Source organism: Ranitomeya imitator, chromosome 5, assembly GCF_032444005.1.
Source record: "Ranitomeya imitator isolate aRanImi1 chromosome 5, aRanImi1.pri, whole genome shotgun sequence".
NCBI lineage: Eukaryota > Metazoa > Chordata > Amphibia > Anura > Dendrobatidae > Ranitomeya > Ranitomeya imitator.
Genome location: NC_091286.1, coordinates 237459953 through 237475657, shown reverse-complemented (window position 1 = coordinate 237475657; position 15705 = coordinate 237459953). Strand labels below are relative to the sequence as shown.

At 43.7% G+C, this 15705-nt stretch overlaps 1 long non-coding RNA gene across 1 annotated transcript; it reads left to right on the top strand.

Moving 5' to 3' along the window:
* The first annotated feature begins 1965 nt into the window (after positions 1-1965).
* On the top strand, positions 1966-15302 carry LOC138680648 (uncharacterized). The gene is made up of 3 exons (XR_011321712.1): positions 1966-2064; positions 8219-8369; positions 15139-15302. It is a non-coding gene; the product is annotated as an uncharacterized lncRNA (long non-coding RNA).
* The last annotated feature ends 403 nt before the right edge of the window (positions 15303-15705 follow it).

Genomic DNA, 15705 nt, shown 5'->3' with positions numbered 1-15705 from the left:
GGGGTGGACAAAAGTATTGGCACTGTTTGAAAAATCATGTGATGCTTCTCTAATTTGTGTAATTAACAGCACCTGTAACTTACCTGTGGCACCTAACAGGTGTTGGCAATAACTAAATCACACTTGCAGCCAGTTGACATGTATTAACGTTGACTCAACCTCTGTCCTGTGTCCTTGTGTGTACCACATTGAGCATGGAGAAAAGAAAGAAGATCAAAGAACTGTCTGAGGACTTGAGAAACCAAATTGTGAGGAAGCATGAGCAATCTCAAGGCTGCAAGTCTATCTCCAAAGACCTGAATGTTCCTTTGTCTACCGTGCGCAGTGTCATCAAGAAGTTTAAAGCCCATGGCAATGTGGTTAACCTCCCTAGATCTGGACAGAAAAGAAAAATTGACAAGAGATTTCAACGCAAGATTGTGCGGATGTTGGATAAAGAACCTCGATTAACATCCAAACAAGTTCAAGCTGCCCTGCAGTCCGAGGGTACAACAGTGTCAACCCGTACTATCCGTCGGTGTCTGAATGAAAAGGGACTGTATGGTAGGAGGCCCAGGAAGACCCCACTTCTTACCCCGAGACATAAAAAACCCAGACTGAAGTTTGCCAAAACTTACCTGAAAAAGACTAAAACGTTTTGGGAGAATGTTCTCTGGTCAGATGAGACAAAAGTAGAGCTTTTTGGGCAAAGGCATCAACATAGAGTTTAAAGGAGAAAAAAAGAGGCATTCAAAGAAAAGAACACGGTCCCTACAGTCAAACATGGCGGAGGTTCCCTGATGTTTTGGGGTTGCTTTGCTGCCTCTGGCACTGGACTGCTTGACCATGTGCATGGCATTATGAAGTCTGAAGACTACCAACAAATTTTGCAGCATAATGTAGGGTCCAGTGTGAGAAAGCTGGGTCTCTCTCAGAGGTCATGGGTCTTCCAGCAGGACAATGGCCCAAAACACACTTCAAAAAGCACTAGAAAATGGTTTGAGAGAAAGCACTGGAGACTTCTAAGGTGGCCAGCAATGAGTCCAGACCTGAATCCCATAGAACACCTGTGGAGAGATCTAAAAATGGCAGTTTGGGGAAGGCACCCTTCAAATATCAGGGACCTGGAGCAGTTTGCCAAAGAAGAATGGTCTAAAATTCCAGCAGAGCATTGTAAGAAACTCAATGATGGTTACCGGAAGCGGTTGGTCGCAGTTATTTTGGCTAAAGGTTGTGCAACCAAGTATTAGGCTGAGGGTGCCAATACTTTTGTCTGGCCCATTTTTGGAGATTTGTGTGAAATGATCAATGTTTTACTTTTTTCTTCATTCTCTTTTGTGTTTTTTCATTTAAGACAAATTAAATGAAGATAATAATACCAAAGAATTTGAGATTGCAATCATCTTCAGGAAGAAAATGAGTATTATCTGACAGAATTGCAGGGGTGTCAATACTTTTGGCCATGACTGTATAAGGTCATCTGCACAAGTATTTGTCTAATGTTTCTTTGTTTTTTTTTTCCTATCTCTCTTACTGAGCTATGATCTCTGACACCTTTTCACTGTCCTGAATCACTCTAAAATGGCTGTTGCATTTTCTGCCTCGGCTTTTAAACAGGCTCTGACAGAGCCTCCTTATTGTCTGCCATATACAATGTGATGTGATGTGATAGTTGCAAGGATTTATGAAAAAGCCTATACCTGAGATCGTGTGAGCCTTCTTGACTGTTGAAATCTTCAACAATGTGTAAAATAGGGGCGGCCATTTTATTGACATTTTGCAAAACATCTAATTGTTTAAATTTGCTGATATTAGTGAATTTCCTAAAATTCAACATGGAATTTAAAAAGTATCAAATCGATTCACTCATCTATAGCAGTTACAATATAGCCCTTGAAGCTCTAATTAGAATAAGGTGAATTGCTCATTGTTTACACATGTTAAATACGTAATATGATTTCTTTTGTAGGTATTGCCTCTGTACCAGCAACAAGTATGCTAGACATCATTATCTGTTTACTAGACAGGTTGCAAGCTTAAGGTGTCTAATGACTAACCTTTCAAGGAAGGACGCAGACAAACAAGGTCAGTCACAATCTGAGCCTGAAATCCCTGAAGCACCTTGCTGCATTACAGCTCTATGTGTGAGTGATATATAGAAGAAAGGGTAGCTTTGGGTCCAATCATGTCTATCAGAAAAGTCTTTCTCTGAGGTTTGGAAAACATTAAGGCTAATGTTGCATAACAGATTGCATTGGAACTATTGCAACTATTTACTCATTTTCTCTTTTTACAAGGAATCTTACACCTGACTCATGCCGCGAGCAGCATGAATCAGAGCCTTGTTGCATGAATACACTAGAGCGTTTCAGAGAATATACCTAAAGGGACACTGTCACCTGAATTTGGAGGGAACAATCTTCAGCCATGGAGGCGGGGTTTTTGGGTGTTTGATTCACCCTTTCCTTACCCGCTGGCTGCAATATTGGATTGAAGTTCATTCTCTGTCCTCCGTAGTACATGCCTGCACAAGACAATCTTGCCTTGCGCAGGCGTGTACTATGGAGGACAGAGAATTAACTTCAATCCAATATTACAGCCAGCATGCAGCCAGCGAGTAAGGAAATGGTGAATCAAAAACACAAAAACCTCGCCTCCATGGCTGAAGATTGTTCCCTCCAAATTCAGGTGACAGTGTCCCTTTAAGAGTATGTTCCCACGGTCAGCAAATGCTGTGGATTGGACGCTGCGTACATCCGCAGCGTCCAATCTGCAGTGACCAAATGTTACAGCATAGTGGATGGGATTTGAAGAAGTCCCATCTCCATTATGCGTGCAGGGACGCCTCTGGCTTCCCTGGGAAGACCGACATGCGGCGCGTCTTTCGAGACCGCAGCATGTCAATTTATCTTGCGGAGAGAGGCTCAGTCTCAGCAAGATAAATTTCCTGACCAATGTATAGGATGCAGTGATTTTGCACGGTTCAATTAACTTAACATGTGGAATCATCTGCGTTCAAAAGCCAGCAGCACTTTGGACGGAGCGGACATGTGCTGCGTCCAAAGCACTGCCGGTTCATGACCGTGGGAACATACCCTTAGAGATCTGGACCATAACTGGCTACCTTCTTCCAGCGCTGCTCTAGATGATTGACAGGTTTCATGCTTTGGGAGAGAGCTGTCAATCATCTGCAGAAGTGCTTGGAGAAGTCTGTGTTAGGCAGACTTGGACAAGTCTGGTCTCCAGCTATAGTCCTCAGCCAGATCTTTAAAGTACATTTTCTCTGAAAAGATATACCTGGCTGCAATCATGCAGTCAGACTCTGATTCATGCTGCAAGAGATTTGGGCTTCATGAATTAAGTGACAGGTTCCCTTTAATACTTTTTTAGCTGCAGCAATTTTAGCTGTGACAATCAGATTGGTAGTTTGTATATAAAATTATTTAGTCTGTGCTCCCCACTTAGGCCGGGGTCACACTAGACCGTAATACGGCCGAGTGCAATGCGATAAAAAATCACATTGCACTCGGACCAATGTTACCATATGGGGCCGCTCCCAGCAGCCGACTTTTTGTCAGCCGTTTTCCTCGGTCCGAGACACTCGCAGCATGCTGCGATTGTCACGGACCGAGGAAAACTCTCGGCTCACTCGCACCCATATAAGCCTATGGGTGCGAGTGAGACAGTGCACATCCGAGTGATGTGCGCTATAAGCGGACCCCAGCAATGGAGGAGATGGAGAAATTCATTTCTCCGCCTCCTCCGCAGCTGTGCTCCGATCCTCCCTGTGCGAGAGAATCGGAACACAGACGTATGACACTCGGCTCCTGCTCTGCTGCGAGCAGGAGCCGAGTGTCATTAGCATATTGCATCCGATGATCTCGCATCGGATGCAATACGCAAGTGTGACCCTGGCCTTACAAACATTCTCTTCCATGGTGCACCCAAACACCACATGACCTCAATCAAATGTTCATGTTTCACTTACATATTTAATCCTATTATAATCTATAGGACTGTTCACATCTTTTTTGGGGGACATGTCTGTTTTTATGGGTGTGACAAATGAAATTTACCTATACAAGTTAATGGGTCCATGAAAAAAACGGATGACATACTGACCAAACACAAACTTGGATGCAAAACACGGGTGACACGCTAACCAATATTTTTTTCATAGGGAAAAAGTCACTGACGTCTGAGGCCTAAATCCCTGATTTTAAAGGGAACCTATCATCAGGTTTGTCCTATTTGAGATAAGACCACACATTTTCAGCCATGATATACAGCATTCTAATATATTGAATATATACCCCCAATCTAGCATGCAGGACAAGAAAAATACTTTTTATTATCCCCAATGGGGCAGTCGGGTTCGATGGGCATCTGGAGCGCACCATCAGGGCAAGGGGGTACTCGACACCGTGTCCAGTTTGTTCAAAGGGGAATGTCACGGTGGCGAGCCGGTCCGTGGCCCTGGGACGTCCGTATTAAAGTGAAAGGTCTTTAAAGAGATTAAGTTTATGTTCATGACGCCACCCGTGCTATTCAGTCAGGGTGACCGACGCTGCTTTAAGGGGTCCGCTGGGGTGATGTTATGGCAGCTAGATGGTACCTTCCCACAGGTGAAGTATATTCCCAGGGCTTCCCAGTGTGTAAATGGTAGAATGGTGAGAGGTGCAGTGAAGAACAAGGACACGGGATTGCAGTCTCTTTACCTTGTTTACTGTTGGTTTCAGCAGCCACAGTCCAGGGCACCAGATCACAGGGCAGGTAGAGTCCGGCCGGTTTGGAGGCAAGTCCAGAGTCCCCTTGTCCAGGTGGAAATCAATAGCCTTCCCTTGCGCTGTAGTGGTATAGTCCCTTACTGTATAAGACTCAAATAAGGTCCTCACAGATGTTGTGCCTCTCTCTCTCTCTGTCCCCGTAATCAGATAGGACAAAACTCATATGGCTGGTGGCTTGAGGTGGTTTATAGGGACTCTAGCATGCCCCAGCCTCTGAGGGGTGCCACCATGCCTCCTGGGTGTAGGTGCGGACAAGTAACGTGCAATTAGCTGTCCTTCAGGTCTCTAAAGTAAGGCGTAGAGGTCCTTACTACCTCAGTGTTCCGGCTACCAGTTATCTGTGCCTCAGAAGGACCCCTTCTGGTATCTTCTCCTGTGCTTTTCTTTCCTGCACGCTCACTACAATGTATTCTGCTTTCTGTAATGTCTCCTTCTGGGAGCTGCAGCTCTTAGGGCATGAACAGCTCCGTTTACCCTCTAGCTAACACTAACCTTCCCTACAGTCTGCTGTATACATATATATATATATATATATATATATATATATATAGAGAGAGAGTCACATAGTAAATATGATCAAAAGCTCCCCCTGGTGGCCTGGAGTGTGAATATGTTGCATGCTTGTGGTACCTGGATGCAGTTATCCTTCCTTGCCTCCAAACGTAGCATCGCTCTCCCCGAGAGGAAAGCAATGCCACTGTGATGACGAGGACCCTGGGGCGCCACACATCTCTGTCTTGGCCCAGTGCCTGCTCTCTTCTTGCGATGACGTCCTCCACTCTTCTGCTTTGTGTGGATGACACGTCCTACATCATCCACAGAGTGTCCCCTGTATTGTGCTCCTGCACTGGTGGACTGCTCTGCTCTGACCAGGGCAGAGTAAAGTACTGCATTGCGCATGCGCCAGGTTTCTTTAAACTTCTCGGTGCAGAGGAGGCAGAGGCTCTCGGACAGGGAAGAGAAAAGCACACCTTTGCAGGAGGGCAATGCTGGGGACACTGTGAGGATGATGTGGGACGCATCATCCACACAAAGCAAGAAGAACGACATCACAAGAGAGAAGGTCAGCATCAGAAGAAGAGAGGCACAGGACCCAGACAGCGACGCCCATCGGACTGGACCGCCCCATAGGTGAGTATTATTAAAGGTATTTTTAATGCCTTGCAGGCTGGATAGGGGTCATATACAGTGGGGCAAAAAAGTATTTAGTCAGTCAGCAATAGTGCAAGTTCCACCACTTAAAAAGATGAGAGGCGTCTGTAATTTACATCATAGGTAGACCTCAACTATGGGAGACAAACTGAGAAAAAAAATCCAGAAAATCACATTGTCTGTTTTTTTAACATTTTATTTGCATATTATGGTGGAAAATAAGTATTTGGTCAGAAACAAAATTTCATCTCAGTACTTTGTAATATATCCTTTGTTGGCAATGACAGAGGTCAAACGTTTTCTGTAAGTCTTCACAAGGTTGCCACACACTGTTGTTGGTATGTTGGCCCATTCCTCCATGCAGATCTCCTCTAGAGCAGTGATGTTTTTGGCTTTTCGCTTGGCAACACGGACTTTCAACTCCCTCCAAAGGTTTTCTATAGGGTTGAGATCTGGAGACTGGCTAGGCCACTCCAGGACCTTGAAATACTTCTTACGAAGCCACTCCTTCGTTGCCCTGGCGGTGTGCATTGGATCATTGTCATGTTGAAAGACCCAGACCCAGCCACGTTTCATCTTCAATGCCCTTGCTGATGGAAGGAGGTTTGCACTCAAAATCTCACGATACATGGCCCCATTCATTCTTTCATGTACCCGGATCAGTCGTCCTGGCCCCTTTGCAGAGAAACAGCCCCAAAGCATGATGTTTCCACCACCATGCTTTACAGTAGGTATGGTGTTTGATGGATGCAACTCAGTATTCTTTTTCCTCCAAACACGACAAGTTGTGTTTCTACCAAACAGTTCCAGTTTGGTTTCATCAGACCTTAGGACATTCTCCCAAAACTCCTCTGGATCATCCAAATGCTCTCTAGCAAACTTCAGACGGGCCCGGACATGTACTGGCTTAAGCAGTGGGACACGTCTGGCACTGCAGGATCTGAGTCCATGGTGGCGTAGTGTGTTACTTATGGTAGGCCTTGTTACATTGGTCCCAGCTTTCTGCAGTTCATTCACTAGGTCCCCCGCGTGGTTCTGGGATTTTTGCTCACCGTTCTTGTGATCATTCTGACCCCACGGGGTGGGATTTTGCGTGGAGCCCCAGATCGAGGGAGATTATCAGTGGTCTTGTATGTCTTCCATTTTCTAATTATTGCTCCCACTGTTGATTTCTTCACTCCAAGCTGGTTGGCTATTGCAGATTCAGTCTTCCCAGCCTGGTGCAGGGCTACAATTTTGTTTCTGGTGTCCTTTGACAGCTCTTTGGTCTTCACCATAGTGGAGTTTGGAGTCAGACTGTTTGAGGGTGTGCACAGGTGTCTTTTTATACTGATAACAAGTTTAAACAGGTGCCATTACTACAGGTAATGAGTGGAGGAAAGAGGAGACTCTTAAAGAAGAAGTTACAGGTCTGTGAGAGCCAGAAATCTTGATTGTTTGTTTCTGACCAAATACTTATTTTCCACCATAATATGCAAATAAAATGTTAAAAAAACAGACAATGTGATTTTCTGGATTTTTTTTTCTCAGTTTGTCTCCCATAGTTGAGGTCTACCTATGATGTAAATTACAGACGCCTCTCATCTTTTTAAGTGGTGGAACTTGCACTATTGCTGACTGACTAAATACTTTTTTGCCCCACTGTATACAATATATTAGAATCCTGTATATAAAGGCTGAAAGGTGGTGGCCTTATCTCACATGGGACAAACCTGGTGACAGGCTCCCTTTAAAGGGCTATGCATCACCAAAACCTGTAAGATTATATGTTTGGAAACCTTTGACAAATTGTCATAGATGCATTAATTAGAGGTGTGACCAGTCAAATGAGTCATGACATAATCTATAAATAGGTGCTTCACACAAAATTTAAATATCATCAAAAAGCTAATTTATTTCACTTCTTCGATACAAAAAGGGTAACTCATATAGTATATAGAGTCATTGCAGAGTGATCTATTTCCAGTGTTATTGTTGATGTTACATTTTTCATTTAGTTGCAAAATAACTCTGCACACTAATAGTCGCCGATAATTATGCACTTATAGATTATTCTCCTAAATGAGACAAAACCTCACTTTCAATTAATTAAATATTCAGGTTTATTAATCCTTTTGGATTGACCGACAGTACAGTAGTTGTTCAATAATAAATTAATTATCAGCAATGAAAATTGCCTAATAATTGTGCACACAGTGTTTAACCGTATCCATCCAACACAGTAATAATACAATGAATTAGAAAAAGATTCTTAAGATAAAAGCATTGCATCCAATATTCACGATACAGCTTCTTTTTAGGGAAAGGGACTCAACTTCCCTTAGGCAATGAAGACCTTAGAACATGCTTGTCTCAGGACTATCTGTCCCGTACAGTGCCACGTGCATTTTCAGGAAGAAGAATCAAAGATGGAGCAATGCCAAGGATGGCTACTAAGTATAACCCCCTGAAGTGAGCACGAAGGCGTATTATTACTTGGCCTTTCTTCTTGACGTGACTGTTGCATAGTATTATCGCACGCTGGGAAATTTGTTCATTTGTAAGCATTGCCAGCAGGTTTTTCTGGCAATTAGCGGTTATGTAGGATACGCTCTCTGTTTTCACAGAACGACTAGAATTAACCATCAGCTCTCGTGGATTTGTCGTGTTGCTGATGAACACAGGGGAGGGAAGTCTGCGAAAAGAATTAGATTGAGCCCCGTGCACGAGGATTCCCAGTACATGTGACTGGAAGAACATCCTCACCCAGACACCGCACATGTCTGCAGATTACAAGGACAGAGGAGAAAAAACAATGGCTGCGCCTCTTCCTAATGCAAACAAATAGTGTATTTTATGCATTTCCTGTTATCTGTGTTGTTATACATATCCAGATTTATTTATTCTGGGAAGCATAGAACGGGGAATTTCCTAGAAAACTGATCACGTTGCCAAACCAATGCCGCCTGTCAAGATGTGCAATCACATCAGTTATTAAAATGACATTGGAATATTCTATGCAACATAACTGACCGCACCCAAACATGTACCACGTCCTGCCACCCGTATATTCCCATGGTCCAAAGTCAGTTCTCCATGACAGTTTCTTTCTGAAAATTCCTCGTTATTACATTTTCTTGACTTCATTTTTTCTATCAAATTCTATTTAGTTGTTTCTCAGTTTGCTTTTTGGAGAGCAGGCTGATAACCAATATGGCTGTCGTTAAAGGTTAGAGCTGCAACAGGGAGAAGTCACCAAGCTTTCCAAGAGTCCTGAAGGTCACAATATAGCATTGCATGACTAAGGTCGGATTCACGTTAGCAATGTTTCTCTCTAGTGAGAGAATCAGCTCGATTATACTAATCACACTCATCACAAAGTCTGTCAGAGTTTGATCTGGGTGTCATGTCAGTGTGATTTGATTCTCTTGCACGGGAGAATCGCAGCACAGGTGTGAAGAAGACGGAGAATTAATTTCTCCATCTTTCCGATTGTCTGTGTCCGCACAAACTATACTGCACTCGGATGACATCCAAGTGCAGTTCGGTGTTTTACTTACACCATAGACAGTTTGATTTGCGGACCCCTTAGCAGCATGCTGCCATTTTTTTTCTGCACTTCTTTTATCCGCACTTCCCCATATTATAACACTGGGTCGCGTGCTATCCAATAAAACATCAGAGATCACTTGTCCGCTGAATACACTGGTGTGAGTGAGGCCTTAACAGCATTCTGGAGTATTGGTAAAATAAAGAACATGTCTTTGAAATAATGATAGGAGTTATCCATCTTTCTCGGAGACCTTTACAGCAAATCTGCCTAGTTTTGTAGCAATTTCTAATAGTGGAGGTTGAATGTAACACTACACAATTAAATAGATAGAGGTACGTTCATGCGCAACAAATGTGTTAGGCTATGTGCACATGTTGAGTATTTGCGCGCAGAAATTTCTGCTAGGTTTCTGTATATCTCGGCAGCAAAAACGCTGTGACAAAAAAGCGCGTTTTGCCGCAATTTTTGATGCGTTTTTGCTGTGGCTTTGTATGTATTTTTGTACAGCAATTAAAACTTTTTTTAACTAAATAAAGATATTTAAAAAAAAAAGTTTTGTGATGTAATTTCTTGGTTCAAAATCACATTTTTTATTCTGATGCAGTAGCATCAGAGTAATGAGATTGGGGCTTAGTGTCAGCAGCTGTCATTGACAACAAGACCTAGGCTTAGGCCGGAGTTACACTACCGTAGAATAAAACAATGCATAGCACTCGGCCCAGTGTTAATCTATGGGACACATTACATCTGTGATAGACTTATATGGGTGCGAGTGACAACGCACAGCACTCGGATATTATTTTCTCCACCTCTTCCGCAGCTGTGCTCCGATCCTTTCTGTGAGAGAGGCTCGGAACACAGTAGCATGACACTCAGCTCCCGCTTGCAGCAGAGCAGGAGCCAAGGGTCATTAGCATATCGCATCTGATGCTCTCACATCGGATGCCATATGCTAGTGTGACTCCGGCCTTAGTAATGAAATGGTGTCAGCCCAACACCGTCATTACTAAGCCAGTAGGTAAACATAAACACACACACAAACACACTCATTGTCACAAGTCTAAGTAGGATCATTAACAGAATTAACAGAATGAACCTACATAGGCTGTAACCAAACAGCAACTCTTAATTTAAAGAAAAAAAAATTGTGTGGGCTCCCGTGTAATTTTCATAACCAGCAGAGGGAAAGCCAACAGCTGAGAGCTGATGTTAATATTCTGGCAAGGAGCCAAAAGCCACAAAGGTTCCCAGACTATTAATATCAGCTCACAGCTGTTTGCTTAGCCGTTACTGGCTAGTTCACAGGGGGACCCCAGAAAAAAATTGACATAGAGTCCCCTTATAAAATCTAATCAGCAGAGGCTAGGCAGACAGCTGCGGGCTGATATTAATAGCCTAGAGAGGGACCATGAATATAGACCCCCAGGCTAAAAACATCAGCTCTCAGCCACCCCAGAAAAGACGGGGTCTACCAAGCTGCGGTACCTTTTTCAGTACCACCCCGTGTTTCAGGAGGTCCACTCTGCTTTGGCTGGAGTCTGAATGAAGGACGCTGGCTGGCATTGCTTTGTTACATGGGCGCATATAAAAGATCACTGCTTCTCCACATATTTCCAGTCTGACAACACTTTACTCACAGGACACAGAATATATCACACAGATGCAGAGGGCAGGCCAATAGAAAAGCGGCAGGCCAGACATACATATTTACTGTGGGAATTACAAAGGTGGGGGCGGACAAAAGGGGAATATCTATATTTACTAGGCACTGCTCCTAATAGTCAGTTTCCTACTCCACACTGATGAGGGGCAAATACCCCGAAAGAAGCTGTCTGTGGATGGATACCATGTTTTGGCATAGGTGGTTTTCCTTTTTGGATACTGCCCTTCCCATGGTTGTTCCTTCCCGGTGAAAGTCCTGGCTATTTATTGCTTGCGTTGAGAAACACGTGATGGTGTCCCCATGGCTTATCTACATTGCATATTTCCCATAAGGGATGGGAGCAGTGTTCTGGATCACTGTATTGAGAAACACGTGATGGTGTCTCCGCGGTGTTGGATGTTTTGATCTCCCCGAGGTCATTCATCCTTATGTTTATAAAAGGGGAATATTCTGTCCCCTCTGCCCAGGGGCGCAGCCTGTGGGCTGATGCATTAGGGACATGCATCTCACATGGAATCTATTATACATACATATAACTGCACAACATATTCTGGGTGCTGAGTGGTTCCGTAACACGTAACAATGCATCTATAAGATCTGCCAATCTGGTGCTTAGCCTCGCTCTTACCACTTGCCCTGTAGCGGTGGCAAGTGGGGTGATCGTTGGGGGGGTTGATGTCACCTTTGTATTGTTAGGTGACATCAAGCCCACAGGTTAGTAATGGATAGGGGGCTATAAAACGTTCCCATTACTAACCCTATAGTGATATTAAAAAAACACAGACACCCAGAATAAAGTCCATTATTTGAAATAATGACACTGACTCCATTAATCTAAATTAAACCATACTCTCCGAATGTCTAATCAACTCACGCCAACATCTCCTGCAACAAAAATAAAATAAACCACAATATTCCTCACTTGTCAACAGAGAAGATAATCCATAATGTCCCCGGACGATCCTGGTGACCTTGAGAGCAGCCACTGATGCTGTGAGAGGTCACCGGACAAAGTTCTCACACAACGGTGGTGCCGTAAGTGAGAGCACCGGAGCTGATCAGCTGATGAACTCTGGTGAAGTCTGTCACAGCAACTCAGTGATACACAGCATGAGCGATTACCTCCTGTCACTGTATCGGCGGCTGGGTAGAGCAGTCACATCTACTGATGTGACTGTTCTACGAGTGAGATCGCCATTGTGAAACTCGGGATTATATAGACTATGGTGGACAGGTGAGTATTTGGTGATTTATTATTTTACATTTTTTCTCGGAGATAAGGGCATCGGGATTTGGCGATAGGTGAGTATAATGTGTTTTTTATTTTTATTTGAATATATGTAATTATTTTACATGTTGTGTTTTTTTTTTACTTTTTTTAAGAGTGAACACAGGCGTCAACTGACAAGAGACTTTTTTTCCCATCAGCAGCTCCTGCCATCACTGTACTCAGTGACAGCAGATGTAGGCTGATGGGAGGAGTAGTCTCATCAACTCACGCCTGCTGACATGCTTTAAATGTTTTACCGTGGGTCACCGCTGAGGGTCATAGTATTTCTGTGGGTTCACGCTGATATCTGGCAGCATGGCCCTGCAGCGCTCTGACCGACAGCATGGCTCTAAATAGCAAGAGCACAAAAAGAGGATTCAGAGATCCTCCAAAAATTAGTAAAAACAGCAAAATAAGGCAGAGGTTCTTACCTGCCTAGGCCTCAAACAAATGCACTATCAGGATGCAGTGGACCCATGTGGTTAAGATAGAAAAAACACAGGTGCAGCATAACCGATGAGGCAGCCACTATCGACCTGCAAAACTAATGGAGGGGGTGGCTGCTTGGCACATTGCTGCACATAAAAGTCTTGTATGCGGCGCTGTTCACACAATGGAGATGCACAGCATCCAGGCAAGCTTATTAGTGTAGTAGTATATATGTGAGGTATTAGTTGATATTTTGGCCAAAATACGGAAGCTCATGACCCGCGACAAGGGTCCCCACGCTCATGAGTCCTAATTCTAAATAGCAAGAGCACAAAAAGAGGATACAGAGATCCTCCAAATTTTAGTAAAAACAGCAAAATAAGGCAGAGGTTCTTACCTGCCTAGGCCTCAAACAAATGCACTATCAGGATGCAGTGGACCCATGTGGTTAAGATGGAGACTACACAGGTGCAGCATAACCAATGAGGCAGCCACTCTCGACCTGCCAAACTAATGGAGGGGGTGGCTGCTTGGCACATTGCTGCACATAAAAGACTTGTATGCGGCGCTGTTCACACAATGGAGATGCACAGCATCCAGGCAAGCTTATTAGTGTAGTAGTATATATGTGAGGTATTAGTTGATATTTTGGCCAAAATACGGAAGCTCATGACCCGCGACAAGGGTCCCCACGCTCATGAGTCCTAATTCTAAATAGCAAGAGCACAAAAAGAGGATTCAGAGATCCTCCCAAAATTATTTTTTCTATCTTAACCACATGGGTCCACTGCATCCTGAGATCGCGGCGGCCATTTTCCTGAAGCAGAGTTCGTATCTCGGCTTCAGGAAAATGGCCGCCGCGATCTCCATCTGCGCACGCGCGGCATCCCACGGCCATTTTCCTGAAGCCCCGGGCAGCAGAGGACTCCATCTGCGCACGCGCGGCCTCAGGAAGATGGCCGCCCCCACTGGTCACCAGGGAAATAGCGCCGATCGCGCGTTTTTTCTTCTCCTGCCCAGTGGATTTAGCAGTTGGGCCTGCGCAAACCACTATGCCACTAACGTAAAGCTATGCAAGATCTGGGGGAAGAAACAGCGATGTCACCACGCCCATCTGACCTGACCAGCCTGATTGACAGGTGAAAACGGCAACTTTGGTAACGTATTTCGGCAGCACAGGTGGGGAATCAGGGTACACAAAATACACTATTGTAACGCACAGCGCAGGCCCTATTTAACAGTATTTTTATCTCATACTGAAAAAACGGGGTGACAGGTTCCCTTTAAGGTAAGAAAGATTGGGGACTCTTGATTTAATGAACAACATGGTGATGAGTGATACATTTATTAGAGGTCTTGTAGTGGCAAAGCTAAAAAAATGTTTTGCTCAAAGAAATCAATGATTCTCCAAAATATTCAGGTGACTGTTACATTTTTTTCATGTAAAATGATCATTGTTTGTCATTGGCAACACCTTGGCACAACCAACTTAATGTGAACCAAGACTTAAAACTCTAGTTTTATTTAATGGAACAATTTCTTTTTATGTCTGCAAGGTCAATAAAAATAATATATCTTTTTTCTTAAGAAAAAAAACTTTTTTTCTCCCTAATGAACACCTTTAGAATGCTGTACTTATATAACTCAATTAACTAACAATAGGATGAAGCTGCTATAGAAAACTACCAGTGCAGATCTTAAGATACCGTCACACTTAGCGACGCTGCAGCGATACCGACAACGATCCGGATCGCTGCAGCGTCGCTGTTTGGTCGCTGGAGAGCTGTCACACAGACCGCTCTCCAGCGACCAACGATCCCGAGGTCCCCGGTAACCAGGGTAAACATCGGGTAACTAAGCGCAGGGCCGCGCTTAGTAACCCGATGTTTACCCTGGTTACCATCGTAAAAAAACAAACAGTACATACTTACATTCAGCTGTCTGTCCCTTGCCGTCTGTTTGCTGCACTGACTGCTGGCCGCAAAGTGAAAGCAGAGCACAGCCACAGCGGTGAGTCACCGCTGTGTGACTCACCGCTGTGCTGTGCTTTCAAAGGTATTGATGTGGTTCCATTGGGTCCAAGAGGTGGTGATCTGGGCAGGATTCTTGCCCAGGTCAAAAGCCGCTGGATCTATAGATTAAGTACCTTGACTCCCCAGGGCCTCAATGAAAACCTGGGTTTTGGAGCTTTTCTGTGAATATTCATCCTCTAGAAATTCTGTGGTTAGCATCAGTTTTTTATGTCTTTTACGGTGGGTTTTCCCATAGTTGTTTTAATCTGTGTGTAGTGTGGTGCGTATTTTAAGTGTGTCTTTTGTCTTTTTAGATATAACACCTGTAACGGTTGGAAGTGATGAATATTGATCTATCGTCTATATCGTGTCCAATTTTACAGCCGTAAGAGGGATTTTGGGACACTAAGGAGTTATGTTATCAGAATAAGGACAATAATTTAGTCCAAGAAAACTTTCAGATTGGAAAAAGCATTTTCTACGAATCTTTAACAGCGCAGCTATGGTTATAGCGTTCGTTACAGTCTAGTGGGAATCAGTCTTATGATACTTGGAAGGACATTATAATTTTCATGATTTGGAACTGTTTATTGTTGTATTTCCTATCTCCCACCAAAATCCTGTGTATGCTACAAGATGGATTTTAAGATTCTGAAGACTGTATCATCTGAATTATGACTACAATCAAGTCCAAAGAGATTTTCAGACTGGAAAGAATTTTGATTATGGACTTGTTACAGTACAGCATTCGTTACAGTCTATTCCCTAGTTTGGTGTGATTTGGATTTAATCATGTGGGGAAGGGTCAAAGAACTTATGGATAGTATATCCGAATCAAATTATATCTTTTTTTCACTTAGGTGAATTTTTTGCTCCCCCAT